Genomic DNA, 15,035 nt, shown 5'->3' with positions numbered 1-15,035 from the left:
CAGTATAGTTTAGTTAGTTTAAGGGTGTGTCCCACTTGGGCGTCATTTGCGTGTCAGTTACGTGTCACGACGCATGACGCGCGCGTTGTGACATGCGCATGGCGTGCATTACGCGCACATGGTGCATGGATACGTAGGCAGAGACGCGCGCGGTGCCCCACGATTTTGGGATTCACAAAATCTTCGCGCGCCACCTGCGGAACTCGCAAATGATGCCCAAGTGGGACAGGGCCTTTATTGTCACGTGTACCGAGCTACTGTTTCTCCTTCGGTTGGGGCAATGAAAAGTACTGTATTTTAAATAACCTAACTCATATGATTGCTGGATTGCTGCATATGCTACTAATAAAAAATTAAATATTAAAAAATAAAAAATGGTTTCAATAGCAGTCTTGTTCTTTTGTAATCCAGTCAATTTGCTTGGAACAATATTCAGAGTGGCACGGTGGCGCAGCGGTAGAGTTGCTGCCTTACGGCGCCAGAGACCCGGTTTCCATCCTGACGACGGGTGCTGTGTGTGCGGAGTTTGTACGTTCTCCCCGAGACCTGCGTGGGTTTTCTCCGGGTGCTCCGGTTCCCTCCCACACTCCAAAGACGTTCAGGTTTGTAGGTTAATTGGCTTCTGTAACGTGTAAATTGTCCCTAGTGTGTGTAGGATAGTGCTAGTGTGCGGGGTGATCGTTGGTCAGCACGGACTCGGTGGGGTGAAGGGCCGGTCTCAACACCGTATCTCTAATGTCTAATGTCTAATGTAAACATTGTCAATATATTGGCTCTCATTAGACAAATGTTTTTTGGGGTGTTGATGTGGGTCGGAGGTCAGATTTTTTGGACTTGAGAAAGAAAGAAGGGTTTTGGGTTGAAACGTTGCCTATTTCCTTCGCTCCATAGATGCTGCTGCACCCGCTGAGTTTCTCCAGCACTTTTGTCTACCTTGGACCAAATGTAGGCTGGTGGGACTATTTTAGATGGGACATGTTGGTCGGTGCGGTGTAAGTTGGGCCGAAGAGTCTGTTCCCAATGCTCAGTGACTATGTGAGAGGGGCAAAGTTGTAAGGAGACAAAGTATTGAAATAAGCGGGTCAGGCAACATCTCTGGAGGACCTGGATAGGTGATATTGTTGGCCTTGACCCTTCCGATTGAAGAAGGGTTCCGGCTCAAAGCTTTGCCTATCCATCACCCCAGAGATGCTGCCTGACCCACAGAGTTATGCAGGGCTTTATGACAATAGACAATAGACAATAGGTGCAGGAGTAGGCCATTCGGCCCTTCGAGCCAGCACTGCCATTCAATGTGATCATGGCTGATCGTCCCCAATCAGTACCCCGTTCCTGCCTTCTCCCCATATCCCCTGACTCCGCTATCTTTAAGAGCTCTATCTAACTCTCTCTTGAAAGTATCCAGGGAACCCGCCTCCACCGCCCTCTGAGGCAGAGAATTCCACAGACTAACCACTGTCTGTGAGAAAAAGTGTTTCCTCGTCTCCGTTCTAAATGGCTTACCATTTATTCTTAAACTGTGGCCCCTGGTTCTGGACTCCCCCAACATCGGGAACATGTTTCCTGCCTCTAGTGTGTCCAAACCCTTAACAATCTTATATGGTTTCAATGAGATGCCCTCTCATCCTTCTAAACTCCAGAGTGTGCAATCCCAGCCGCTCCATTCTCTCAGCATATGACAGTCCCGCCATCCCGTGAATTAACCTTGCAAACCTACGCTGCACTCCCTCAATAGCAAGAATGTCCTTCCTCAAAGGGCCATGATCCTTCTGATTGAAGAAGGGTCCCGGCCCAAAGCTTTGCCGATCCATCACCCAAGAGATGCTGCCTGACCCACAGAGTTATTCAGGGCTTTGAACTCTGTGCAAGATTCCAGCATCTGTAGTTCCCCTGTGTCTCAAAGGAGATGTGTGGGGCAAGACTTTTAAACTGAGTGGTGGGTGCCTGGAACGCGCTGCCACTCGTGGCGGTGGAGGTAGATACAATCATGGCATTTAAGTGGGAAATGGGAACATAGACGTCCAGGGAATGTTAGGCTATGGATCACGTACAGGTAGAGGGGATTTGTTTAACTTGGCATTGTGTGTGGCATGGACATTGTGGGCTGAATGGCCTGTTCCTGTGTTTAGTTTAAGTTTAGTTTACAGATAGAGCGTGGACAGGGGCCCTGTGGCCCACCGAGTCCGCGCCGACCAGCGATCCCCGCACTATCCTACACGCTAGGGACAATTTACAATTTTGCCAAGCCAAGCCAAGCCAATTAACCTGCAAACCTGTACATATTTGGAGTGTGGGAGGAAACCGCAGATCCCAGAGAAAACCCACGCCGGTCACGGGGAGAGAACGTACAAACTCCGTACGGACAGGATCGAACTGTAAGGCAGCAACTCTACCACTGTGCCATCGTGCCGCAGAGAATCATCATTTGAAATTCTTAGTTATTAAACACACTGCCTGCAGCAGTTCAAGATGGCAGTCTTATCAGCAAGGACATGTGCAGATGAACATCAAATGCTGACCGTGTATGCATCTTGTGAGTTAATTAAAACAATTCTTAATGATCAGCAGAAATGGCACACTGTACAGTCTCTGTCGGCTTCCAAGGAGCTTGTAATTCTTGATGTCGTTGAGGATCTTATGTATTTTATGTCAGGGGAATATCCCAAGGGGTGGATATTTGGAACTTATGGAACATTGGTTTTGAATTACAGCAGCTGTATCAGTCTCAATAACGTTCTTCCATTCATTCGATTTGTGGCCAGGCCTTTAGTAAATAAGGCAGCTTTCTGGATCAAAACGCTACATTCACCCAATGTAGGGCTGTGTCTGCCCGGGCATTTGCAAATTCCGTAGACTGTTTGGTATTTTGGGTTGAGATTTTGACAGCAGGCATGGGATTTGTCGAGAACTAGGCTTTTTGAAATGTCAAGACTGAGAAAACCCACGCAGGTCACGGGGAGAACGTGCCAACTCCATACAGACAGCACCCGCAGTCAGGAGCGAACCCGGGGTCTCTGGCGCTGTAAGGCAGCAACTCTGCCGCTGCGCCACCGCGATGTGCAGAGAATGTACGGCTGTGTATCACCTGCAGGCAGAGAGCATTTGTTGAACTTGGTATCGAGTTTGGCATGGGCCATAGAAACATAGAAACATAGAAATTAGGTGCAGGAGTAGGCCATTCGGCCCTTCGAGCCTGCACCGCCATTCAATATGATCATGGCTGATCATCCAACTCAGTATCCCGTACCTGCCTTCTCTCCATACCCTCTGATCCCCTTGGCCACAAGGGCCACATCTAACTCCCTCTTAAATATAGCCAATGAACTGTGGCCTTGATTACCCCCTGTGGCAGAGAGTTCCAGAGATTCACCACACTCTCTGTGTGAAAAAAGTTCTTCTCATCTCGGTTTTAAAGGATTTCCCCCTTATCCTTAAACTGTGACCCCTTGTCCTGGACTTCCCTAACATCGGGAACAATCTTCCTGCATCTAGCCTGTCCAGCCCCTTAAGGATTTTGTAAGTTTCTATAAGACATTGTGGGCCGAATGGCCAGTTCCTGTGTTTTACTGTTCTACGGTAGACACAAAATGCTGGAGTAACTCAGCAGGCCAGGCAGCCTCTCTGGAGAGAAGGAATGGGTGACCTTTTGGGTCGAGACCTGTCTTCAGCCTTTTAGTGTTTCACGTTCTTTCCAAAGAGGCTCTGGGCAATGCAACCCTGCAATCTCTAATTCTGAAGTGAGCTGCAACCTGCCGTGCTGTTTGTGGTATTGATTGGGCACCAGGGCAGCGTTTAACCTTACATGTCTGATGGTTTACTCATGAATGTGTATGTGGCTGCAGAGCGCCCAAGCTTCAAATGAATCTTTCCGCTCAGTTATCTTGTATCCTCTGAGGACGTTACTTAGCAAAGAATCGGAAAAGCATTCCCTGGTTCCTCAGCAGACAATAGCATCCAGTCCCCGTGACGTGAATGTCATCCTTGCCTCTCCTTCAGAGAGTTGTGCTCAAGTCTTGCGAGTAAAGGTTTGAACACAACAATCTGGGCTGACGGTCGGTGTATACCACAGAGAGTGGTGAATCTTGGAACTCTCTGCCACTGAGGCCAGTTCATTGGCTATATTTAAGAGGGAGTTTGTGCTCTAAGGGGTAGGGGGTATGGAGAGAGGCAGGTACGGGATACTGAGTTGGATGATCAGCCATGATCATATTGAATGGCGGTGCAGGCTCAAAGGGCCGAATGGCCTACTCCTGCACCTAATTTCTATGTTTCTATGTTTCTATACACTGTCAGGTGTGCTGTACTGTGGCTGAACGACGGAAATATCCGCCTTCAAGTTGACATTTTAGTTTAGTTTATGCGTGGGAAAGAACTGCAGATGCTGGATTAGTTCCAAAGATCGACCACAAAATGCTGGAGTCTTCTTCTTCTTCTGTGTGGCATGCACACCTAAAGTTGTTGGACAACTATTTGTGCACGTCGAGTTGATTGCATTAGTCGAAGCAGGGCGGACCACGTGAAGGTTGCAATCTCCCACCCCAATGCCGGAGTAACTCAGCGGGACAGGCAGCATCTCTGGTGAGAAGGAATGAGTGACATTTCGGATCGAGACCCTTCTTCAGACTAGTTTAGTTTAGAGATACAGCATGAAAATAGGCCCTTCGGCCCACCGTGTCCATGCCGGCCACTGATCCCCGCACGTTAACACTATTCTACACACACTAGGAACAATTTACAATTTTACCAAAGCCAATTAGCCTGCAAACTTATATGGCTTTGGAGGGTGGGAGAAAACTGGAGATCCCGGGAAAACTCACACAGGTCACGGGGAGAATGTACAAACTGCGTACAGACAGCACCTGTAGTGGGGATTGAACCCGGGTCTCTGGCGCTGTAAGTAGCAATGTTACAAAATTTTGAGATTTTAAAAATGAAGTCTGCAATTTATCCCATCAGATAAAGCATAAAACGAAGTTTAATTTGACACCTAATTCACTTTCATATCTCAAGTATTAAAAAAGTTATGGCCATTTTCATACTCGGAAATTAGCATCTTGTCCCCTATTGGTTTTCTATGGACATAACAAAAAAGCTGTGATCGTGGACAGTCAAAAGCCCATAACTTTCTTAAAAATTTAGAGAACTGAATGAAATTTTCAGTTATCATAGATTGAAGCATTCTGAAACAAATATAAAACAATCTTACTTGGATGACCTGAAATTAAAGCATATAATTAGTTAGTTACCCAATTGTAGCTAATTCCAAACTTCAATTACTAGATCTAAACTTCTATCCATTTCTTAATAAATGATTAACATTTTTAAATAGCCTAAGTGTCCAAATAATATTCACAAAGAATTCACGATAAAACATGATTTTTAAATCTCATTTACATTAATTTATAGGCCAAATGGAAGGAATTTAGTGTTCAATTGCTGTAAATTAAAGTCAATTTAAATCAGCTTTCTAGTGGGATCCTGTGAACGCGCTGGTTTAGAACGTTCACATTGCGGTAGATTTGTGCCCCAAATGCCCAGAAAAATACTGCGGGATATAATGGGGCCCAAATGAGCTACTCGCAACATTAAACTTTGTATAAAGGGATCTTAAAAAGCCCTTTTTAATATAAAAATAAACAGCCTACCTTCTGTTGTCCCCTGTATGAGATCTGGCCGGTTGCCGGCGGTCGCGGGTTTAGAGGTTAATTTTTAAACTACTATAGCAATTAGATAAAGCCCTTAAAAGTAATAATAGCTAAAGCGAGGGAATCTTCCAGCGATTATTCGTTAATAATTAACTAGGCTGAACATCCTCGATTTGAACAGCCTAGGGGAAATCGCGTTTTATACCCGCCCCCCTCTAAACGGCGCCAAAATCGCGCACACGGGCTGGGACAGATTTTCAGCGACGCTTCAGGTAGTCTTTGCAACGTACCTACTGTAAGGCAGTAGCTCTACCGCTGCGCCACCTTGCCGCCCTTAACTTGCAAGTCAGCATTTGAACACAACCACCTGGGCTGACGATTGATTATGACCCGTGTATACACTGGCAGCATGCGGCTGGCTGAGTGACGGAAATATCCACCAACACCCACCTTCAAGTGGACATTTTAGTTTAGTTTAGTTTAGTTTAGGGATACAGCGGGGAAACAGGCTCATCGGCCCACCGGGTCCACACCGACCAGAGATCCCCGCACACTAACACTATTCTACACACACGAGGGACAATTTACAATTTTACCAAAGCCAGTTAACCTGCAAACCTGTACGTCTTTGGAGCGCAGGAGGAATCCGGATATCCCGGGAAAAAACTCACGCTGGTCAAGGTGAGAATGTGCAAACTCTTTTTTGACGGTACCCGTAGTCAGGATCGATCCCGGGGGTCTTTTGCGCTGTAATGCATTACTCCACCACTGTGCCACCGTGCCACCGCTAAATTAAATCTCAACTGAAAGGCAGCGCCATCAACAATCTATCAAATGGGTATAAAGGCTCCGTGATGGAGTTCTGCAGGGATCTATGCTAGTATACTGAGTATAAGAGCAGGGAGGTTCTACTGAAGTTGTACAGGGTCTTGGTGAGACAACACCTGGAGTATTGCGTACAGTTTTAGTCTCCTAATCTGAGGAAAAACATTCTTGCCACAGAGGGAGTACAGAGAAGGTTCACCAGACTGATTCCTGGGATGTCAGGACTTTCATATGAAGAAAGACCGGATAGACTCGGCTTGTACTTGCTAAAATTTAGAAGATTGAGGGGGGATCTTATAGAAACTTACAAAATTCTTAAGGGGTTGGACAGGCTAGATACAGGAAGATTGTTCTCAATGTTGGGGAAGTCCAGAACAAGGGGTCACAGTTTAAGGATAAGGGGGAAGTCTTTTAGGACTGAGATGAGAAAATCATTTTTTAAGGTGAATCTGTGGAATTCTCTGCCACAGAAGGTAGTTGAGGCCAGTTCAGTGGCTATATTTAAGAGGGAGTTAGATGTGGCCCTTGTGGCTAAAGGGATCAGGGGGTATGGAGAGAAGGCAGGTACAGGAGTTGGATGATCAGCCATGATCATATTGAATGGCGGTGCAGGCTCGAAGGGCCGAATAGCCTACTCCTTTTCTATGTTTCTATGTCTGTTGTTTGTGATATGTATGTGTTTGTGATATGTATGACTGACTTGGATGTGAATGTAGATGGGTTGTTTAGTAGATTTGCAGCCAACACCAAAATTGGTGGAGTTGTAGACAGTGAGAGAGGTTGACAAAGCAGGCAGTGTGATATAGAGCAGCTACACATATGGATGGAGAAATATGGTGTTTAATCTGGAAGGTCAAATGTAAGTAGAAAGTATACAGTCAATGGCAAGACCCTTCATAGCATTGATGTACGGAGGGATCTTGGAGACTTGGTCCATAGTCCCCTGAAAGTAACAACACGATTAGATCGCGTGGTAAAGCAGTTTTGTTTATTTGTTTCGCTATACAGCGTGGAAACGGCCCTTTGGCCCATGGGGTCCGCGCCGACCAGCGATCCCCGCACATTAACACTACCCACACAGTATACCCAAGCCACACCCAGCCTGTACGTCTTTGGAGTGGAAACTGAAATTTTTACCCCATTTACACCAAGTACACATTAGCACCCTACAACCTGGGCCTGTCGCTGGAACGCCTTTGGAGTGCGGAGCTTGAGAAACGAAGATCTCATGAGGTGGAAAGCCCACGCCATTCATGTCATGACTGGTATCCCGACCTGCCTTCTCACCATACCCCCTGTACAAACACTCCCTCGTAAACAGATGAAGCACCCTCTGTAGTCGGGATTCACCACTCCTGTGTGGGTCTCTCGGCGATTTGCATTATCCGCTGTGAAGACTTCGCCAACATTGGGAACTCTACCGCATCTAGCTGCCACCCCGTGACCGCCTATCTCCTGATAGAGCTTTAAACCCTCGGTCATTGGTCAGGCCGCTGAGTATAAGAGTCAGGAAGTCGTGTTACAGCTTTATACAACTTTGGCCAAGCCACATTTGGAGTATTATGTGAGGTTCCGATTACCCCATTACAGGAAGGATGTTGAGGTTTTGGTAAAGATGCAGAGGAGGTTTACCGGAATACTGTCCACATCAGAGGGCATTAGCTATAAGGTCAGGGTGGACACATTTAGATTACCGCTACTTTTTCCGGTCCATCGGAGATTGAGGGGAGACTTGATAGATACATTTATCAGAAACGTAGATAGAGAAGAGAATTGCCCATTTCCTGGGGTGTAAAGGCCAAAGATCAGAGGGCGTAGCTTTAAGGAGGGCGGGGGGGGAAGATTTAAAGGAGTTGTGCGGGAACGGTTTATCAATTAGAACGGTGGGTGCCTGGAACGAGCTGACAGGGATGGTGGTGGAAACAGATGCGATCGTGGGGTTTAAGAGGTTTTTAGATAGGCACATAGATATGCAGCGAATGGAGGAATATGTGCAGGCCGTGCAGATTAACCTGGCATCGCGTTCTGCACAGAAATTGTCAGCCGTAGTCAGTGGCGTAGCGCGGGAGGGGGGCCAGTGGGGCGGTTGCCCCGGGCGCTAAATTTTTAGGGGCGCAAAAAAATTGTTGGATACATTTTTAAAATAAAATTAAGAGGCCCGGGGAGCCGTTGGAGCGAGGAGGAGTTACCTGGAGCTGTGAGTATAAAAACAGCGCGGGCCAGGCCGCCGCTGCCGCAGCCCCAGCTCCGAGGCCAGGCCGCTGCTGCCGCTGTCCCCGCTCGGAGTTCTGGTCGCCGCTGCCGCTGTCCCAGCCGCCGCTGCCTCTGCCCCAGCTGCCACTGCCTCTGCCCCAGCTCTGAGGCCGCCAGCTCCACCATTAGGCCTCGGCGCAGGCGGAGACGGGGGATACGACAAAAGAAGTCACATCCCCCGAAGGAAGAGACCAAAAACGTGTTCCTTCCCCTTCCCTCCCCTTCTCCCCTTCTCCCCTTCTCCCTTCCCTTCATCCCGTCTACCCTGCTCCCCCTCTCCCCCTCTCCCCCCCCACCCCCGCTAATGAGGAGGCACAAAACTTTAAAATGCCCCGGGCGCTCAAAACCCACCCTACGCCACTGGCCGTAATGTGCCTGTCCCACTTAGGCGATTTTTAAAATTTTTAAATTTTTTATATTTTTTCTAATTTTTTTATTTTTATTAAAAGTACAGTAAATTACAATAATACACATCACATATATCTTATTACATTTGTTGTACCACTTCGTTTTTCGAGCTTTAAAAAAGATAGAAATAAAAGAAGTAAGGAAAGTGAGCAAGAATCGTGAAGGTGCAGGAAAGTGTTGGGAAAAGAAAGCCCCTTAGGGAAGAAGTTAGAGAAGGAAGTAAAGAAAGGAAATAAGACCCTAGAAAGAAAAGCAAAAAAAAAGGAAAAACAATCGCTCCATTGTTACACAAAACCCGCAAAAAAGGATATACCAACCGTGTTTTTTAAAAAAAACGTAGGTGCTTTTTTAGGCGACTACAGGTGACTAGGCGGCCACCACATGGTTGCCGGGGTGTCGCCTGTATGGTCTCCTCAGTCGCCCAAAGAGTCGTGCCTTTTTTCTGGTCGCCGCTGGACTTTGAAATGTTCAAAACTTTTCGTAGACAGTCGGTGCCCGTGGGCTTGGCGCCAACGATCGTAGCCTGACGTAGCCTGACGGAGGTGCTGTCGCCAGGATGATGTAGGATGTCGCCGGTGCTGGCTCTGGTGAATTCCATTGGCGATTACCTACGTCAACCTACGTCAACCGGTGACTGAAATGTCGTACCTTGATGTAGCTTGGACGTAGTGGACGAAGGTTGTCGTAGGTGTGGTCGTAGGTGGACGCCCGAATGGGTCGCTGGTTATTGGTAGCTTGCCGTAGCTTGACATGGACTAGGAGGTAGACATTGTTGTAGACATTGTCATAGGGGGGTCCAGACGCTGGTTTGTAGGTGACCTATGACGTCGCCGGCAGTTGTCGAATAAATCACCTATGTGGGACAGCCCCATAAAGGATTATTCCTGTGCTGTACTGTTCTAAACACTATGTTAAAGAAAAAGCCCTACAGCTATCGGTGGTAGAGTTGCTGCCTCACAGCGCCAGAGACTCGGGTTCGATCCTGACTGCGGGTGCTTGTCTGTCCGAATTTTTGTAGGTTCTCTCCGTGACCTGCGTGGGTTTCCTCCAGGATCTTCGGTTTTCTCCCACACTCCAAAGACGTACAGGTTTGTAGGCTTGGTATAAATTCAAATTGTCCCCAGTGTGTGTAGCATAGTGCTGATGTACTGGGACTCGCTGGTTGGCGTGGACTCGGTGGGCCGAGGGGCGCTGTATCTCTGAACGGTACAAATATCCGCGTGATTTTTGAAGTTGAGTTTGTGAGATCCAAGAGACTAAAGGGCCTGTCCCACCAGCATGCGATTGCATGCGTCTAGCGCGACCAAACGTGGTCGCTTGAGGCGTACGGCCGCGCGGGGCCGGTCCCACTTCCAAGTGCGGAGGCGTATGGAGTTGTGCGGGGCTGGTCCCGACATCGCGCAAGGCTCCGAAAATTCCGGGCGCCAACGGCCCGTCGACTCGCAGGCGCATTGACGTCGTACGCAGCATCTTGACGGTGTACGCCTAGCATGTGGCGTTGCGCGATGACGTCACTGCCCGGTGTGCCGTTGCGTGATGACGTCACCGTCCGACGCCCGTGTGACGTCCAAAATCCGTCCCGCCTCCTGTCCAGCTGATTGGTGAGTTTGACGTAAATTACGTCACGCGCGAACTTTGCGCGTTCTTACCGCGAACCTAGCGCGAACTCCGCTTCCGTTTGGTCGCGCTAGACGCACGCAATCGCACGCTGGTGGGACCGGCCCATAATACTATGCTAAATGTAGTCTGCTCAGATTATACGGCATGCAAGTCTGCATTATCCATGGTGTCTGGGTTTTAGTCTTGCAGCTAGCTTTCCGAATGTTTTTATTTTACTGCAGGATCTAATTCAATTATATTTCTTCACCTCAAATGGCGTTCAATGTTTTGATTTTGTTCTGAAAGATGAGAACCAGTCCCTCTGCATACATTTCAAACTGGTTCCCTTCTAATCTGACTGGTACATGCTATCCATTACTAAAATAGAATTTGAAGCTAAAACGATGGTCTTAGCGAACTGACAAAGCATGGAGAATGGATTAACCAGAAAAATTGAATCGATTAAAGATCGTTACAGTCTTGATGACTTTGTTGTAACTTTCCTGATCCGTCTTTCCTTCATCCCCGCGTTTGGAAATGCAGATAAATTAGGTTAAACTGTGACGTTGGCATTTGTTTTGTTGAAGTTAGAGCTTTGTGTGTTTATTGTGAATCATCAGATGCACGCAGTGATCTGCAATCTTAGACATGGCCAATCTGCCTCGGGATGCAGAGGGGGAAATGCTGCTTCAATGGTTCCAAGCAGCAGAATTCCACATTTTTGCTGAAGCTTTGTGCCGTTTTTAACCTTGAAGGTTTAGTTCAGCTTGTTGTCATGTGTACCGAGGTGCAGTGAAAAGCTTTTTGTCGCGTGCCATCCAGACAGTGGAAAGACAATAGACAATAGGTGCAGGAGTAGGCCATTCGGCCCTTCGAGCCAGCACCGCCATTCAATGTGATCATGGCTGATCATCCCCAATCAGTACCCCGTTCCTGCCTTCTCCCCATATCCCCTGACTCCGCTATGTTTAAGAGCCCTATCTAGCTCTCTCTTGAAAGCATCCAGAGATCCTGCCTCCACCGCCCTCTGAGGCAGAGAATTCCACAGACTCACCACTCCCTGTGAGAAAAAGTGTTTCCTCGTCTCCATTCTAAATGGCTTCCTCATTATTCTTAAACTGTGGCCCCTGGTTCTGGACTCCCCCAACATCCGGAACATGTTTCCTGCCTCTAGCGTGTCCAAACCCTTAACAATCTTATATGTTTTAATGAGATGCCCTCTCATCCTTCTAAACTCCAGGGTGTACAAGCCCAGCTGCTCCAATCTCTTAGCATATGACAGTCCCGCCATCCCGGGAATTAACCTTGTAAACCTACGCTGCACTCCCTCAACAGCAAGAATGTCCTTCCTCAAATTAGGGGACCAAAACTGCACACAATACTCCAGGTGTGGTCTCACTAGGGCCCTGTACAACTGCAGAAGGATCTCTTTGCTTCTATATACAATACAAGATATATACAAGACTGTACACAATTACAAGTGTACAACTGCAGGATGAAGGGAATAATGTTTTGCGCTAGATGAAGCCTAGTAAAGTACAATTAAAGATAGACCAAGGGTCTCCGATGAGGTGGAGTTAGTGTGCGGGGATAACTGGTTGGCACGGACTCGGTGGGCCGAAGGGCCTGTTTCGGCACTGTATCTCTGATTTAAACTGAAGTCATTGGAGCATTTGGTTCAGAGTCTTCTCTGCCATCCAATCATGGCTGATCTATCCCAGGAATGATTAGGTTAATCTATGATGAGCGTTTGACAGCACTGAGTCTGTACTCGCTTGACTACAGATAAATGAGGGGGGACCCCATTGACACTTACAGATTAGTGAAAGCCTTGGATAGAGTGGAGTGGATGTGGAGAGGATGTTTCCATTAGTGGGAGAGTCTAGGAATAGAGGTCATAGCCACAGAATTAAAGGATGTTCTTTTAGGAAGGGAGTTTTAGGAAGGATAAACTGAGAGTAGGGAAGATTCAAACAAGGGGACATGACTTGAGAATTAAGGGACTGAAGTTTAGGGGTAACATGAGGGTGAACTTCTTGGAGAGAGTGTGGGCTGTGTGGAATGAGCTTCCAGTGAAGGTGGTGGAGAGGTTCGTTTTTATCATTTTCCAATAGTGGGAGAGTCTAGGAATAGAGGTCATAGCCACAGAATTAAAGGATGTTTCCTTTTAGGAAGGAGATGGGGAGGAATATCAGACGGTGGTGAATCTGACAAAATTCTTTGCCACGGAAGGTTGTGGAGGTCAAGTCATTAGATATATTTAAGACAGTGATAGATAGATTCTTGATTAGTACAGGTGTCAGAGGATATGGGGAGAAGGCAGGAGAATGGGGTTAAGGGAGAGATAGATCAGCCATGATTGAATGGTGGAGTAGACTTGATGGGCTGAATGGCCTATTTCTGCTCCTATCACTGATGATGATCTATCTTTCCCTCTCCACCCCATTCTCTTGCCTTGACCCCATAACTTTTGACATCTTAATAATCAAGAACCTGTTAATATCTGCTTTAAAAACACCCAATGGCTTGGTCTCCACAGCCATCTTTGGCAATTAATTCCACAGTTTCACCCCCTCTGACTAAAGAAGTTATTTTTCCTCTTTCTCAAGGTACTTCCTTTTATTCTGAGGCTGTGCCCTCTGGTCCTAGACTCTCCCTATAGTGGAAATATCCTCTCCACATCCACTCTATCCATTATTCGGTAAGTCTCAGCAAGGTGCCCTCTCATCCTTCTGAACTGCAGCGACTACAGGCCCAGTGCCATCAAACGCTCATCTGATATTAACCCAGTCAGCTGAATTATTCTCGTAAACCTTCTCTGTACCCTCTCCAATGCCAACACATCCCTCCTCAGATATGGGGCCCAAAACTGCTAACAATACTCAAAATGCAGTCTGTCCAGCACCTTCTAAAGCCCCAGCATTATATGCCTGCTTTTATACTAGTCCTCAAAATAAATGATAACTTTGCATTCCTTACTACCTATTCAACGTCCAAATTAATCTTTTGGATATCCTGCACCAGTACACCCAAGTCCCATTGCACGTCCAATTTGTGAATCCTTTCCCCATTTAGAACATAATTGAGCCTTTATTCCAACTACCAAAATGCATGACTGCGCACTTTGATAGGGTGTATTCCATTTACTCTACAATCAATTACAATCGCAGTAATACTGGTTTCGGCCCGAAACGTCGCCTTTTTCCTTCGCTCCATAGATGCTGCTGCACCCGCTGAGTTTCTCCAGCTTTTTTGTGTACCCACAATAATACTTTATTAGCCAAGGATGTTTTGCAACAAACGAGGAATTTCATTTGCCAAGTCAGCCTTACAAATAAAAAGCAACGGAACACACAAAATACATTTTAACATAAACATCCACCACAGTGACTCCTCCACATTCCTCACTGCGATAGAAGGCGGAAGAAAAGATCAAATATCTTCCCTTCTTTGTTCTCCCGCGGTCGGGGGCCTCGAGCCCCCTCCGTTGACAGGACGATCTTGACTCCCTTAGCTGGCGTGAGAGCATATATACCCTGGGCAGAGATAGTTCCAAGTTTTATCAGGAAGGCAGGCTCCATCCTGGGGGCGGAGTTGGAGTTGGATTCACGGGAGGTTGGTCTTGGAGGGGAGGATGCTCCTCAAACTGCGGAGCATCCTGGACAATACAGCTTACCCCCTCCATGACACACTGGTCAACCTGAGGAGCACCTTCAGCAACAGACCGGTTCCACCAAGATGCGGCACAGAACGTCACAGGAGAACCATCTTCCCTGTGGCTATCAAACTGTACAACTCCTTCCCTTCTGTCGTGGGATAGACTGACCCATTCCCGATCTTAGCACAACCCAATTCTTTCCACTTGTCACTTTTTAATTTTATGTTTCATGTATTTAGTGTTTTATGACTGTTGGCAGATATTTTTCCCTCCTGGGATAAATAAACACAGAAACACAGTTCACACTGCCACTCAGCTTTGTGTCACTCAGATTTGAGTATAGGAGCAGGGAGGTTCTACTGCAGTTGTACAGGGTCTTGGTGAGACCACACCTGGAGTATTGCGTACAGTTTTGGTCTCCAAATCTGAGGAAGGACATTATTGCCATAGAGGGAGTGCAGAGAAGGTTCACCAGACTGATTCCTGGGATGTCAGGACTGTCTTATGAAGAAAGACTGGATAGACTTGGTTTATACTCTCTAGAATTTAGGAGATTGAGAGGGGATCTTATAGAAACTTACAAAATTCTTAAGGGGTTGGACAGGCTAGATGCAGGAAGATTGCTCCCGATGTTGGGGAAGTCCAGG

At 47.1% G+C, this 15,035-nt stretch overlaps 1 protein-coding gene across 1 annotated transcript in view; it reads left to right on the top strand.

The window, feature by feature from the left end:
* dhrsx (dehydrogenase/reductase (SDR family) X-linked) overlaps positions 1 to 15,035 on the top strand; it is a 208,531-nt gene that overhangs the window by 60,315 nt on the left and 133,181 nt on the right. The gene's annotated exons all lie outside the window — the stretch shown is intronic.

Source organism: Leucoraja erinacea, unplaced genomic scaffold, assembly GCF_028641065.1.
Source record: "Leucoraja erinacea ecotype New England unplaced genomic scaffold, Leri_hhj_1 Leri_108S, whole genome shotgun sequence".
In the NCBI taxonomy this organism is placed as follows: Eukaryota; Metazoa; Chordata; class Chondrichthyes; order Rajiformes; family Rajidae; genus Leucoraja; species Leucoraja erinaceus.
This window is presented reverse-complemented; position numbering and strand designations above follow the sequence as displayed.